This window comes from Mobula hypostoma, chromosome 28 (assembly GCF_963921235.1).
Source record: "Mobula hypostoma chromosome 28, sMobHyp1.1, whole genome shotgun sequence".
Taxonomy (NCBI): Eukaryota; Metazoa; Chordata; class Chondrichthyes; order Myliobatiformes; family Myliobatidae; genus Mobula; species Mobula hypostoma.
The window spans coordinates 21,850,374-21,866,398 of NC_086124.1; the positions used below are offsets into that span (position 1 = coordinate 21,850,374).

A 16,025-nucleotide genomic window follows, 5' to 3' on the forward strand; every position below is an offset into this window, starting at 1 on the left:
TCTTCAGTGCAACAGTATAAAATAGGAGCAGGCCCTTTGGCCCACTTCATCTATACTGAACACCACAGCAAATTAAACTGAACCCCTTCTGCCTGCACATGATCCATTTCCCTCCATATTCTCTGCACATTCTGGAGGCTACCTAACGCTTCCATTCTTCGCCTCGCCCCTTAATTCATCTGATTAATGATGTTCCCCTGCGCTCTGAAACCACCCCCCCCCGCCCGACATGCAGACTGCGACCTGCCAAGGACGATCGCGGTTGGCACAGGCTTGCAACCAACTAGTCTGCTCAAGGGGCAAGGAGGAGAGAGTGTCACACTGCGGGATGGGTGGTGAGGAGAAAGCACCATGCTGCAGGAGGGGTGACAAGGAGGACGCGTTGCGGGAGGGGCGGCCAAGAGGAAGCACAGCACTGCAAAAGGACCGGTGAGGAGGGCGTGCCGTACTGCGGGCATACAAGAGAGACTTTGCAAGGAAAAGTTCTACCCTGCTGATGCAAGGCATGGTGCCTTCTTCACCACCGCGTGTATTACATCACGGCTTGGTACGGCAACTGCTCTGCCCGTGACTGCAAGAAACCGCAGGGAGTTACGGACACATCACGGAAACCAGCCTCCCCTCCATGGACTTTGTCTACACCTATCTCTGCCTCAATATTAAATATCCCGCCCACCCTGGACATTCTTTCCTCTTACTGCTACCATCACGGAGGGAGCCTGAAGACACACACTCAACGATTCAGGGACGGCTTCTTCCACTCTGTCATCAGATTTCTGAATGGACAATGAAACCATGAACACAAACTCAGTATCCTCTTCTTCTCTCTTTCAGCACTACTTACTTAATTTATTCTTTATATATACTTCTGATTGTAACTTGCAGTTTTATTACTATGTATTGCATTATACTGCTGCCACAAAACAACAAATTTCACCAGATATGCCAGTGATAATAAACCAGATTCTGAGTCTGAACGGAAGATACAAAAGCCCGAAAGCACATACCACCAGACTCAAAGACAGCTTCTAACCCGCTGTGATCAGACTCTTGAACAGACCACCCAGTATGATAAGACGGACTCTCAACCCCCACAATCTGCCTCGTCCTGACCCTTGCACCTTATTCTCTGCCTGCGCTGCACTTTCTGTGTGACTGTAACACTTTACTCTGCATTCTGTGAGTGCTTTTCCCCTCGAAGAGGTGACACAGTGAAGCGATCTGTATGGATGGCAAGGTTCCCAGTACGAGACGCAAGAATAAACCCGGTTTACCGGTAGACCCACCACGGCCTCTCTCCCAGCCTCTCAGGCTGAAGTCATCCTACAGCAAGCACACCCCACTCACTCTCGCACAGCACACTCCAGTACACACCTCTGCACAGACAATAAACACACACGGCTGCTGACGTTTTACATCCAGCCAGCTGAGGAGCTAACGGCACCAGTGGGGCTATGAGAGGGCAGGGGGTCAGTGTAAGGGGAGGGGATATGGGGGGAGGGGGAAGAAAGAGGGGTAACATGTAGAGAAAGGAAGAGGGGGAGATTGGGGTGTGGAGGTACAGGAGAGAGGTGAGGAGGAGGGGGAGGAGGGGAGGGAGAGCGGGTGGAGGAAGGGAGGGAAGAAGAGGAGGGAGTGAGTAGGAGGGGTAAGGGTGAGGGAGGGGATGGGGAGGGGGAATGGGGAGGTAAGAGGGGAGGGGGAGTGGGGAGGTGAGGGGGAGGGGATGGGAGGGGTAGGGGGAGTGGGGAGGGAAAGGGAGAGAGGGGGAGGGAGAGGGGGAGAGAAGTGGGGGGACAGGGGAGGGGAGGGAGAATGGGGGACACTGGATAAACCCACAGAGAATGGCTGCCCTCTGACAGAATATGGTGTGTGGGGTGTGGGGGGAGGGAAGTAAAAACAATGAGCCATGACTGTGGGGGGAGTCCAGCAGGGAAAAGATACCTCACCCGTGCCCCCCACCCCCACTCTATTTACTCTTTGCATGCACGTCCTCGGCAGGCTTCTCCGTCAGGCGGATGAATTATGAAAGCGTCCCTGAGCCCTGGTTCACAGCCAGGGCTGGAATAAGTCCAGAGCAAAGCCCTGAGCCAGCCTTTACAGGGTGTACACATCCTGTGCTCTGTGATCAACCGCAGCCCACCCTCCCCCACCCCACACACACACACACACACATACCTACACACACAAACATTCACAGAGAGACACACACAGACACACCTACACACACTCACACACACCAATTCTCAGAGACAGACACAAACACAGACATACATACCCACACACACAGACACACCAATTCACAGAGAGACACACACAAACACAGACATATATACCTACACACACAGACATACCTACACACACTCAGACACACTTAACAAGAGAAAGACACACACACATACACACAGACATAGCTACACACACGTTCACACAAAGACAGACACGAATTCACACTCACATGCACATTTACACACACACACACACACAGCGTTACCTCCGCCAGGGCTCAGTGTGCCTGAAGGGTCTGAACCCACGCCCAAGATGGTGGGCACAGCTCATTGGAGATGTCTGGCGCACCAGGGTCGGTTGGGGTGGGGTGGGGCAATATGCAGAGGGAATTATTCCCTGACAGGAGGTGTGCCAAGACATGGGAAGACATGGGGAGGTAGGAGGATGTGGGAGGGCTAGCCAGCACACACCTTTCGGGCCAAAGGCCCTGCTTTCGCACGCCATGGCTGGGGATTTCTGGAGGAGGCGTGGAGCAAAGGAAAACAAACACGGCGACCTCCTCCTAGCGGGCAAGGCTACTCGAGAGGCAAGATTCGAGATTGTTTAATGTCATTTCCAGTACTCAAGTGTAAAGGAGAATAAACTAATGTTACTCTGCATCCGACGCAGCAAAAACACAATCGGATAAAATGCAAATAATTTTAAAAAACAATAAACATAAACACACAAGATAGCTTATATATATAAATCGATTGTACGTCTATAATGTGACACTAGGCACAGGAGTGTCTGTACATAAGGTGACCCTTACAGGAAATGATTATTTATTTATTTCAAAATACAACGCAGAACAGACCTCTAGAAGTCAAAGTTGCAAGTTCCCAAGTACCCTGGGGAAAAGGTACCGCCTGACTACACTATTTACACCTCTCATCGATTTTTCAAACTTCTTTCCCGCCTCCTCTCACCCTCCGCCACCCCAGAGAAAACAGCCCAAGCTCGTCCAACACACACAAAACGCTGCAGAAACTCAGCGGGTCAGGCAGCGTCTACGGAGGGGAATAAACAATCGGCGTTTCAGGCTGAGACCCGTCATCAGGGCTGGAAAAGAAGAGGTTGGAGGTGGGGAAGGGGCGGGGGGAGCTAATTAACCGTACCAGCCTGCTTATTTTTGGGATGTGGGAGCAAATCATGGGGCAGAGGGTGGCAGAGACAGAACACAGAACATTACAGCATAGGAACAGGCCCTTCGGCCCATCCTGTCGGTGCTGAACACAATGCCAAATTAAACAGAAGACCTTATGCCTGCACATGGTCCATATCCCTCCATTTCCTGTCTGCCCATGTGTTGATATAACAGCCTCTATCGTACCTGCCTCCACCACCACCACCCCTGGCAGCACATTCCAGGCATCCAGCACTCCCCCACACATCTCCTTTGAACTTTCCTGCTCTCACCTTGAAGCACGTCCTCTAGAATTTGACATTTCTACGCTGAAGATTCTGACTGCTTACTCTGATACATCTGCCTCCGGTAATCTTATAAACCTCTATCAGGTCTCCCCTCAGTCTCCACCACTCCAGAGAGAACAAGCCAAGATTGTCCAAGGTGTGCTCTTGGTTGGACAGCACATCAAAGATTATGGGAAGAAGGCCAGGGAGTGAGGCTGAGGAGGGAACAAGAGGATCAGCTATGATTGAATGGCGGAGTAGACTTGACGGGCCAAATGGTCTAAATCTGCTCCTATGCCTTATGGTCTTATGGACTCACAAGTCAGGCAGCATCTATGGAGGGGGACAATCGGTCAGTGCTTCAGGCTGAGACCCTTCATCAGGACTTGCTAGGTTCCTGAGGCGTTTTCTGTGTGTTTGCCATGATGAGGTCCAAGATAAAGCTGCTGAAACGATCCCTGGACACCTCCAGAGATGGAAGATCTTCACTGCTGCTTTAAACACCAGCAGTGTAATGGGCACTAAGAAAGCCATGACGAGGCCAGACTCGAGCTGGAGGAGCAACAGCTCATACTCCGCCTGGGGAGCCTTCCAGCCTGGTGGCACAAACAGGCGCCACAGTAGCCTACTGGCTGGCGAGACACTATTACCACTCCCACGTTCGGAGTTCAGTCATGGCACCATCTGTAAGGAGTTTATACGTTTTCCCCCTGAACCACCCAGTGGCCGCCCCCCCCCCCGCCCAGGGTGCTCCAGTTTCCTCCCACATCCCAAAGGCGTACTAGTTAGTAGATTAATCAGCCATTGCAAACTGCCCTGTGATTAGGCTCGGGTGAAATAGGTAGTTTGCTGGGCAGTGCAGCTTGTTGGGTGGGCAGGGCCTGTTCCTTGTTGTACCTCTAAATAAAATGAGAGAGGATCGACTTCTCTAACTTCTAGTAGCCTCTCCTCCCTGTCTGCCCCCATTCTGGTGGCCCCCTCAACCCTCTTGTCCTGTCTCCGACCCTCATGACAAGCGCATTACCTCCCTCTGGTTCCCACCTCCCCCAGCCACCTAGCTTCCCCCTCACCCTGTCTCACCTATCTCCTCCCCCTCCTATCTTCTTATTCTGGCTTCTGCCCCCTGCCTTTCCAGTCCCGATGAAAGGTCTGAGCCGGAAATGTCGACTGTTTACTCTCCTCCATAGACACCGCCTGACCTGCTGAGTTCCTCCAGTATCTATCTATAGAGATAGTGTGGAACAGGCCCTTCAGCCCCTTCGAGCCGCACCACCCGACAACCCAGTTATTTAACCCCAGACCAATTAGCCTACTAATCAGACTGTGGGAGGAAACCAGAGCACCCGGAGAAAACCTCATGCGCACACCAGAAGGAAGGTACAAACTTGCATGCAGAGGGTGCCGGAATTGAACTCCGATGCCCGATCAGTAATAGCAACGCAACGCTGGCGTAAGACTATCCTTTGTGTATCTTCAAAGTTCAAAGTACATTTATTATCAAAGGATCTATACGTCAAAGGGCCTTGACATTGGGCTCCTTACAGGCAGCTGCAGTCGGAACTGTGCAATGTTTGTTAAAGGCGGCAGACACTCGACGTGTGTCGTGTTCTACGTTGTACACCTGGCTCCCAAAACTAATCCTACTCGAGACTCCATCTCCGCAACCCCGTCCCCAGCACCAGCTTCGACATGCAGCCGTGCTTGCGCAGGCGGAATGGGCATACGGACAGGGAACGCGGGAAGCACCGGCGATGAGAAGGGGGCAGCCCAGATCTCTGCGCAGAGGAAGACCCTAACCCTAAAGTTCAGGTTGACAGTCATCTGATCATACATATATACAACCAAACGAAACAACGTTCCTCTGGACCACCGTGCACTCACTCAACACACATCACAGGAAACAAAAATACGTTTGTATACCACAAATAAGTTAATGAAATATAATTTCAAATACATGTATTAAAAGCACAGCACGGGCAAACTGTAAACAGCTCGCTATCCTAGTGACGAGACCTCGGTGCTGGCAGGGTTTTCAACAGTCTCTCAGCCTTGGGGGGGGGGGAAGAATCTGTTACTCAGTCTGGCAGTCCCAGTCCTGACGCTCCTGCACTTCCTTCCTGACAGTAACAAGTCAAAGAGATTGTGGGACGGGCGATAGGGATCCTGTAGAAGCAAGGATGTAATGCTGAAGATCGAAAGGCATTGGTCAGACTGCTCACAATAGTTGTATTGTGAGCAGTTTTGGGCCCCGTATCCGAGAAAGGATATGCTAACACTGGAGAGAGGGTCTAGAGGAGATTCACGAGAATGATTCTGGGAATGAAAGGGTTACTCTACAGTATGAGGAGTGTTGAAGCGTTGGCTCTGCGCCTGTACTCGCTGGAGTTTAGAAGAATGGGGGGGGGGAAGGAGGAGGATCTCATTGAAGCTTATTGAATATTGAAAGGGATAGACAGAGTGAATGTGAAGAGGATGTTTCCTATAGTGGGAGAGTCTCGGAATAGAAGGACATCCTGAGGAATTTCTTTAGTCGGAGGGTGGTGAATCTGTGGAATTCACTGCCACAGATGACCATCGCTGGGTATATTTAGAGTGGAGGTTGACAGGTTCTTAATTAGTAAAGGTGTCAAAGGTCACAGGGAGAAGGCAGGAGAATGGGGTCAAGAGGGATAATAAACCAGCCATGATGGAATGATGGAGCAGACTCGATGGGCCGAACGGTCTGATTCTGCTGCTACATCTTCTGGTCTTCAGCAGAATGCACATCGAGGGGCTCTGTTTATAGGATACTGACAGAGATGGGCAGTGACAGGGAGACTCCACTTGCTTTAACCTGCAACCTCTCTTTTAAAGTATCTTTTACACCTATCCCATTTCATTCCAACCCCCCCCCGCCCACACACACACACTCCTTCCATCACCCCTCCCATCCACCCCCACTCCGGGCGGGGTGGGGACCTGATTAACCTACCAACCTCCTCACTATCAAGGACATCTTTGCAGGGCGGTGCCTCAAGAAGGCGGCATCTATCACCGAGGTCCATCACCATCCGAGACGTGCCCTCTTCTCAATGCTACCCTTAATGGGGGAGGCTCACTGGCATGAAAAAGGCTGGGAGCCCGAGGTACAGGAACCTGAAGAGCCACGCTCAGCGATTTAGGAACAGCTTTTTCCCCTCCGTCTCAACAGTCCATAAACAGCATCTCACCATTCCTCTGTTTGCACGAGATTTATTTCTGATTGTAACTTATCGGGACTATTTATCGATTGAGATATAGTGAGGAACAGGCCCATCTAGCCCTTCAAGCCGCGAGGCCCAGCAACCCCCGATCTAACCCGAACCCAGTCACGGGACGATACACAATGGCAATCAAACCTACCAACCGGTATATCTTTGACTGTGGGAGGAAACCGGAGCACCCGGAGAAAACCCCACGCGGTCACGGGGAGAACGTACAAACTCCTTACAGGCCGCAGTGGGAATGGAACCCCTGGGTCCCCAGTACCGCAGAGCGTCACGCGAACCACTGCACTTTTACTGAACAAAAAAAACGAATTCCACGGCGTACATCGATGATACGGAACTTGATTCTGGTGCGAATTCAGAGCCCCCTCGTTCATTGGGACACACACACATGTGACAGAAGTGGGGATCAAACCCCTGGTCTCCAGAACCATACAGGAAGCGGCCTGACACACAGCACCACTGATTCCCGCACCCCCCCCGCCCCGAATCTGCCCGAGACGGAAGAGGACACTGCTCCCTCCAGTTCCAAGGACGCTGGCGGGGACAGGACACAAAAGCTCTTAGAGAGCGGAACAAAGGCAGCCTTGTTGGAGGCTGGGGAGACAATGGCAAGGGAATTCTCTCCGACTCACGTCGGCCGCTTGGAAAATCGTGTCTCCGGGGCACCGGGGCAAAGCATAATGGCATCTCTTTCCACCCTCCCCCCCTCAGAGATGGGGAAAGCATAGGTTGGGACCCACCTCTTCTCTGCCCCCCCGCCCACTCCAAAGGATTCTGTGGTGACCAGACAGAAAGAGGAAAGTCACGGGCTCTGGGTGGTACAATAGTGACCCACTGGGTCTGCCGTCAGGTAGCCTGTGTGCCGATGGAGACGGAAGTCCCAGAGGAGGCGGTAATGGACTGCTGATACCAGCATATCATCTGGGCGAGAGGGGGATGACCGTGCTGTAGGAGGGGTGGCGAGGAGGGAGCGTCATGCAGTTGGAGGGGCAGCCAGCAGGGACTGCTGAGCTGTCAGGGGAGCAACAAAGAGGGAGCGTCGTGCTGCAGGAGGGGAGGAGGGTGTGACACGCTGCGGAGGGAGCGCCAAGCTGCATGAGGGGCGGTGAGAGGGAGCTCTACACTGCGGGAGGGACAGTGAGGAAGGAGCACTGCGCTGTGGGAGGGGCAGTGAGGAGGGAGCGCCGTGTTGTAGGAGGAGTGGTGAGGAGGGAGCGCTATCCTGTGGGAAGGGCAGTGAGGATAGAGCGTCACGCTGTAGGACGGGCAGTGAAGAGGAAGCGCTGCATGGTAGGTGGAGTGGTGAGGAGGGAGCACTGTCCTGTGGGAGGGGCATTGAGAGAGGAAGGGTGAGAACCCTCCATCCCGTGCCATGTTCTGGGTAATTTTGTCTTCACCCTCTCTCATGCGACAGTACGGTACAGAACAGGACCAGGCCCTTCGCCTGCAGTGTCTACACTGAGCACAATATTTGAATTAAATGGAATCTCTTCTGCCCAGACGCGATCCATTTCCCTCCATTCCCTGCACTTTCCAGTGACTATACCAAAGCCTCTATCCTCCTCCGAAACACAAAAGTTTCTGCAGATGCTGGAAATCCAGAGCAATGCACACACAAAATTCTGGAGGGACACAGTAGATCAGGCAGCATCTATGGAGGGGGAATGAACAGTTGAGACCCTTAACCAGGACTGGAAAGGAAGTGGGACGTCACAAGAATAAGGTGGTGCGTTTGCGGGGGGGTGTTGGGAGGAGCGTGAGCACCACAAGTCGCTAGGTGATAGGTGAGACCAGTCGAGGAGGAAGATGGGTGGGTGGGTGAATGATGTAAGAAGCGCTCTGACCATGAGGTGCAGACAGTGACCTGTCGGTGGCGCTCGTCTGAGAGAGAGGGTGAACTGTCACGAAACACCCCACAGCCCAGTGCCACCAAGTACCATTCAGAAATTATATTTCGAGCTATGGCGCGAAACAGGGTCCAGGCCCACCGAGCCGCACCTCCAGGCAACCCCGCCGATTTAAGCCAAGCCCAATCCCGGGACAATTTACCACGACCAATTAACCTGCTAATCGATACGTCTTTGGGACGTGGGAGACTCGGGCACCAAGGCGGTCACGGGGAGGAAGTACAAACGCCGGGATTGAACTTCGAACTCCGACGGCCCGAGCTGTAACAGCTTCACACCTCATCTGGCTAAAATCACCGGAACGGAGGAAATGATCTTATAAACACGAGACCATAATAATAATAATAAGACACAGGAGCAGAATTAGGCCATTCGGCCCATCGAGTCTTCCCCGCCATTCGGTCACGGCAGATACACCATAACTCGCAATCGCTTTCTCCTGCCTTCTTCCCGTAACCTTTGATGTCCTGACTACTCAAGAACCTATTAAACTCCGCTTAAAACAACACCCAATGACGTCCTCCACAGCTGTCTGTGACAGTGAATTCCACAGATTCACCACCCTCTGGCTAAAGAAATTCCTCCTCATCTCTGATCTAAAGGAACGTCCTTGTATTCTGAGGCTGCGCCCTCCCCCACCCAGCCCTAGACTCCCCCCACTCTCCACGTTCACTCTATCCGGGCTTTGCAGACTTTATTCCTCACCGTAGATGCTGCCTGACCTGCTGAGTTCCTTCAGCACTCTGCGTGTAACGCTGGGTAATGAATTGTGCTCTGTCTCCGAGACCTTCCGTGTCTCTATTCACTCAAGCATTCATGACGCACACTCGAATGCCCTGCAGCCAAGGAGAGCAGGTCTTTTATCCCTGACTGCCCTTCCCCTCCCCTGCACGACACGACACATCCCACAGCGACACAGCCTCGCCCTGCACAATAACCTGTCGGGCAGGTCTGTAATATGGGGAGGCTCGGAGTGGGGATGACAGGCACAGCCTGACAGCGGTCGAGGCTGCAGTGAGCAGGGAGCGCGGCAGCAGAACGGACAATTTGTCTGGGAGGCTCGCTCGAATGAGTGTCTTCAGGGGGTGGAGACAAAAGGGAGGAACAAATAGAGAGGAACGGGGGTGGGGGAAGAGAGAAAAAGAAATAGGGACAGAAGAGAGAAGTGTAAAGTTGAAGGAGGCAGAAAGGGAGACAGGGAGACAGATGGAGAAGGACGAATGTGGAGGGACAGATGGGTGTAGGAACGTGGCTCGAGGAGGGGGTGGAATGTGGGAGGAGGGGAGGGGAGAAGCAGGGAAGGGGAGAGAGTAGAGGGACAAGGGGAGGGAAGAAGGGGACAGAGGGGGTCGGAGAGGAAGGGGAGGGGAGGTGAGAAGGGGAGAGGGCAGAGGGAGGAAGAGGGGAATGAGGAGGGAAGAAGGGAAAGAGCAGAGCAGAGGAGAGGGGGAGAAGGTGGAGAAGGGAGGGAAGGGGAGAGGGTAGTGAGGATGGAAGCAGAGGGGAGAGAGGAGTGGGGAGGTTAGTGGAGAGGAACGAGGACAGGAGGGGGAGGGGAGGGGTGGGGAGGAGGGGGAGAGGACAGTGGGGAGGGGAAGGGAAGGAGAGGGGGAGGAGAGGGGAAGGGGAGGAGAGGGGAAGAGGGGAGGAGAGGGGAAGGGGGAGGAGAGGGGAAGAGGGGAGGAGAGGGGAAGGGGGAGGAGAGGGGAAGGGGGAGGAGAGGGGAAGGGGAGGAGAGAGGAAGGGGAGGAGAGGGGAAGGGGGAGGAGAGGGGAAGGGGGAGGAGAGGGGAAGGGGAGGAGAGGGGAAGGGGGAGGAGAGAGGAAGGCGGAGGAGAGAGGAAGGGGGGAGGAGAGGGGAAGGAGAATGGTGGGGGGGACGATATCGAGAGTCGGCCAGCTGGGAGAAGTGGGATCGAGAGGGTGTAAAGGTGGGTCTGCCTGGGGTATTCTGGGAAAGGGAGGCTGAGAATGGATGAGGGGGAAGGGGGGAGTGAGAGGAGGGTGTAGGTGGGGAGTGAAGTGAAGGGTGAAAGGCAAAACTGAGGTTGGGGCGTGATGGCGAGCCTCTCGCTTGACTTCGCCACCAGTCAGCCCAACTGCCCCACTGAGGTGATCTAGCCCAGAGACGGAAGGGATGAGTGGGGGTGTGAGGGACAGCATTAAACTCTGACCCCATCTCCCTTGCCCTTCTGAGGGTCTGACGTGCATAACGCCAATTGTCGGGAGCGCGTACATTTGGGGGGAATTCACCCCCCACCCTGGCCTACTACCCCTCACCCCGACACACAAGTATTCATTGCCACTAACAACCAAGGCAGCCACCTCCCCCACTTCCCAGCCAGCCACCCTCCAGCAGCTAGAGGCAGGCTCACCGTACCCCTCCCCACCAGCCGGTTGTCAGACTGACCATACTCAGATGTCGGAGCGGCCAGGTGCCAGCGCGCGTTAGCAGCCGAAACCTGATCCTCAGTGCGGAGAAGTTGTTGGTCGTCGCCTGCCGAGCAAAATCGCCAGGCAGGTGATTGCACACGGAGCGAGGAGTGGAGGGGGGGAGGGAGGGAGGAGGCGGGCGGATGTGCCGGGGATAAAGGTCTGCCAACAAGCTGATTGGGGGGGGCAGGGGGCAGAGAGAGAGAGAGACACACACACACACACACACACACACACAGGCAGAGGAGGGAGGGGGATTTAAGGAGGAAGACCGTGGTGACTAAGGAAACAACCCTCCCTCACTGGCTAATTACTGGGTTGTCAAAAGGAGGAATCAGCTGGATAACTGACAGCAGCAGAGAGCCAGGCAGGAGAGATATTCAGTGTGTATATACACACACACACACACACACACACACACACACACACATTCACAGACTGATATATACACAATGACACACACTCACACAGATGGACACACACACACAGATACATACGTACACACTCTCACAGACTGATATATACACAACCTCACACACACACACACACAGGCACAAACTCTAACACACATATACAGATGCAAACTCCGCCTGTGTCCACACTTCTCATACCCTCAGTGGCACAGTCCAAAGGGGCACCCTGTCCACTGGGTCCTTTGGTTGACAGTGGATCACAGCTTCCCCACACCTGACCATCCCCAGCATGAGAATGATTCCAGGAATGAAAGGGTTAACATACGACGAATCTTTGATGGCTCTGGGCCTGTACTCGCTGGAGTTCAGAAGAATGGCGGGGGGGGGGTGGTTGGGGATCTCACTGAAACCTATCGAATACTGAAAAGACTAGATAAGAGTGGATGTGGGGAGGACATTTCCTACAGTGGGGAACTCAAGGATCAGAGGGCACAGACTCAAAATACAAGGACATTCCTTCAGATCAGAGATGAGGACAGATTTCTTTAGATGGAGGGTAGTGAATTTGTGGAATTCATTGCCACAGTCGGCTGTGGAGGCCAAGTCATCGGGTATATTGAAAGTGGAGACTGATAAGTTCTTGGATAGTCAGGGCGTCAATGGGTACGAGGAGAATGGGGTTGAGAGGGATAATAAAACAGCCATGATGAAATGGTGGAGCAGACTCGTTGGGTTGAATGGCCTAATTCTGCTCCTATGTCTTATGGTCTCAGAGACCTGTAGTGTAAAGAGTGGAATGGGAGCTGATCATTTGGACTGGTCAGAAAGAGAGGAAGGTGAAGGAGGTGGAGAAGGTGCAGAGGAGATTCCCCAGGACATTTCGTCTATGAGGCGAGACCGGAGAGGCTGGGTCTGTTCTCCCTGGAGCAGAAGAGGCTGAGGGGGGACTTGATAGAGGTGGACAGAGTGATCAGCAGAGATAGGGTGTAATAGTATGGAACTTTACCCCGTGGCAGAGCTGCCAAAGGATATGGGCAGGGCCACGCTTTATGGCACCAGCAGTCCGGGTTCAATTCCTGTCGCCGCCCGTAAGGAGTTTCTACGTCCTCCCCACGGCCACATGGGTTTCCTCCTGGTGCTCCAGTTTCCTCCCACAGTCCAAAAACGTACGGGGTTAAGGTTAAGGTCAGTGAGTCGCAGGCATTCTATGGTGGCACCAGAAAGTGTAAGGGTAGCGGGGTGAAGATATGTCTCGACCAAAGGAGGTGTAACGTGTTCCTTCTCTCCACCAGCCTGCAGGTCACACTTGGGCAAGGTGTAGCACCAGCCAAGCCCCCACCCCCTGGATCAGGGTCACTTGAAGCCATGGGAGCAGGTGGTGGATGGTCATATGAGCAGCTGGCACATATCACAAGTCCACTGACGCTAGACGGACAATCTCTGAAGAGTATTGGTAATGGCTGGGGTCACCTGTCTTGTAAAGACACTGCCCAGAAAGCGGCAATGGCAAACCGCTTCTGTAGGAAAATTTGCCATAGGAAGACCATGATCGCCCACGTCATACGACACGGCACACGATGAACAAACCAGTGGTGTGGCCAAACCTGCCCCCAATACATCAAATCCAAGTTTATTGTCATCCGACTGTACATATATACAACCAAACGAAACAACGTCCCTCTGGGCCATGATGCACCAGCAAAACATATATTGCACACAGCGCACAAAACAAAGTAAGTTAACAAATACAATTCAAAATGCATGTAGCGCACTGCGCAGGTAAACAGTAAACAGCTCGCTTCCTAGTGACGAGACTTCAGCAGTGGCAGGGTATTCATTAGTCTCACAGCCTGGGGGGGGGGGGGGGAAGAAGCTGTTACCCAGTCTGGCAGTCTTCCTCCTGATGCTCCTGTACCTCTTTCCTGACAGTAGTGGGTCAAAGAGATTGTGGGATGAGTTGAGGGAGAATCCTCAACAATGCTTGATAATGCTTGTCTGCAACGCTCCCGGTAAATGTCACAAATAGCTGGGGAGGGAGACCCCGGTGACCCTCTGGGCGGTTTTCACTATCCTCTGTAGGGTCTTAGGGTGCAATGCCTCGCAGGTTCCGAACCACACAATGGTGCAGCCAGACAGGACGCTCCCGAAGGTGCTCCAGTCGTAAGTTGTTAGAATGGGGGCGGGGAACTTTGCACACCTCAGTCCTCGGACTGAGTTGGTCATTGACGCAAACGACACATTTCACTGTATGTTTCGATGTACGCCGTGACAAATAAAAATCTAATCTTTAGACCCTGGGGGCGCACTGCACGGCCTGAGGGGGTGGTGGAGGTACGGACTCTCGCTACACTGAAAAACTACCTGGTCTGGCCAAAGCAGAGAGGGGACGGACCCCGTGCTGGGCAGAGGGACCGGAGGTGAAACCTGCTTGGTGAACAAGGTGCCGGCTCTGAAGTCTGTGAGACCATCTGAAACTCCACAAGATGCAGCTGCACCGTACAACAGCTCAACACTCCGAATGCTCAACAGTGCAGCACACCCCCCTATGCTAAGCTCACTCATCACCCTCCCCCCCCCGCAGCTCGCACTTCCTACTCGCCGCTCCACCACCACCCCCGCCCCGCAGCACGGCACTCCCCAAGGCAAAAGGGACGAGCTTCCGAGAGGCAAGCATGGGACCCATGGAGAAACTGGTTAATAGCTGACACCTATTAACCACCAACTAATCATTAACCGGGAAGGTTCTTGCAAATCTCCCTCGATCAGCTGGACAACGTACAAGCACACACGCACGCGTGCACACAAAGAACCGTGCACAGAGACTCACAGACACATACGCACACACACTTACACAGATTCACACGCACACAAACATACAGGTACATTCAGACAGATGCACACACACACGCACGCACAGACAAACACAGAAGCACATAAAGACGCTCAAACACAAACACACACAGATACATATAGATGCACACACGCACACACTCACACAGGCACACATGCGTGCACACACAGACGAACGCATACAGATGCACATAAAAAAGACACACAGATACAGACTCAAACACACACACACACACAGCCTATCGAGGAAGACAAGAGCTCTCTGCACAGACTTGCTCCCCGGTGCCAGCCGCTGCCGTGACAGACAGCTGTTTACATACAGAATCCCCACTCTTAACTGCTTCAGAAGCACTTACAATTTCGAAAAGAAAAGGGGCCAGAGAATCGGCTTTGCAGAGAGCTCTTGACAGTATGACGCTCGGTGGCGCTGAGCCATCTGGGGTTGACTGACTGTCATCCCACTTCCCGGGCTCGTTTGGACGCAGGTTTGACTCCCGTGCCCCAGGAGACTCCAGCAGATTGGGTGGGTGGGAGGGTGGGAACTGTTAGACCCAGGGAATAGACTAGAAATTCACACTGCCACCAGCTCTCCAGCTCCCCGCCTCCCTCCTCAGTCACATGGAGGGCTGCCACTGGGAACCTGACCCCGGCAAATTCGTTACAAGCCGGGGGAGACGAGACGGCGATGGAGACAGGGAAGGAAGGTGTTGGGAAGTGGCCAGCTGGAAGGGAGTGAACATTCAACTGCACACCTCTCCCCTCACTGGCCTTCGCGAAACCCAGGGCTGACACAGCAGATGTCCCTCTTGGCCAGGAGCCTGGATCAGACAGACCTCGCTCATTTGCTTCCCCCCAACCTGCACCTCTCTCTCTCTTTGCCCATCTCTCCTCCTCTCTCTTCATTCATCCCCTGTAGCTCTCTCTCTGCTCCCACCCCTCTCCCTCCATCCCTCTCCCCCCTGTCTCTACCTCCCACCCAACTCCCTTCATCTCCCCATCCATTTCCCTCCCTCTAGCTCTCTCTCTCTCCCTCCTCTCCCCCTCAGCCCTCATGCTCCCACCTCCCTGCAAAAAGGCTATCGACCCAGTCCTGTACCCGTCTACTCTGGCGGTAACGGGGTGCTCGTCACAGACGTGGGTTGTAACCCGCTTCCCCCTCCTTTGGGAAGTTGGGTAAACAACCTACACCCTGAGCTCTACGCCCTCCCAGTGGTCGTTCCGTGGCCTCACTCTCCCCACTCCCACAGGGGCCCAGCTCCTACCCACTGACCCCAGTGAGAATCTGCCCTACACTCCCCGCACTGGGCCACATCACAACAGAGCATGCTGGGAACCCGCTCTGTTCCATCAGAGCGTGGCTACTACATCAGCGAGAGGGAGTGGTATCGTTACAGTAAACACGGAGAGAGGGAGGAAGAGGAAGAGAGTGGGGAGAAGAGTGAGAATGAGAGAGCAGAGGGGAGAGAGGGAAAGGGGAGAGGGGGCGAGAGGGAG

General features: G+C 53.8%; 1 protein-coding gene across 6 annotated transcripts in view; it reads right to left on the minus strand.

Annotated features, from left to right (window-relative positions):
- LOC134338688 (methyl-CpG-binding domain protein 1-like) overlaps positions 1-16,025 on the minus strand; it is a 263,482-nt gene that overhangs the window by 186,216 nt on the left and 61,241 nt on the right. The window contains exon 1 of one of the 6 annotated variants that reach the window (XM_063034725.1): positions 11,246-11,369. The exons of the other annotated variants lie outside the window; for them this stretch is intronic. The gene's annotated coding sequence lies outside the window, so the exon portion shown is untranslated. Of the gene's footprint in view, positions 1-11,245; positions 11,370-16,025 lie in introns of those variants that run through there. 6 annotated transcript variants of the gene reach the window in all.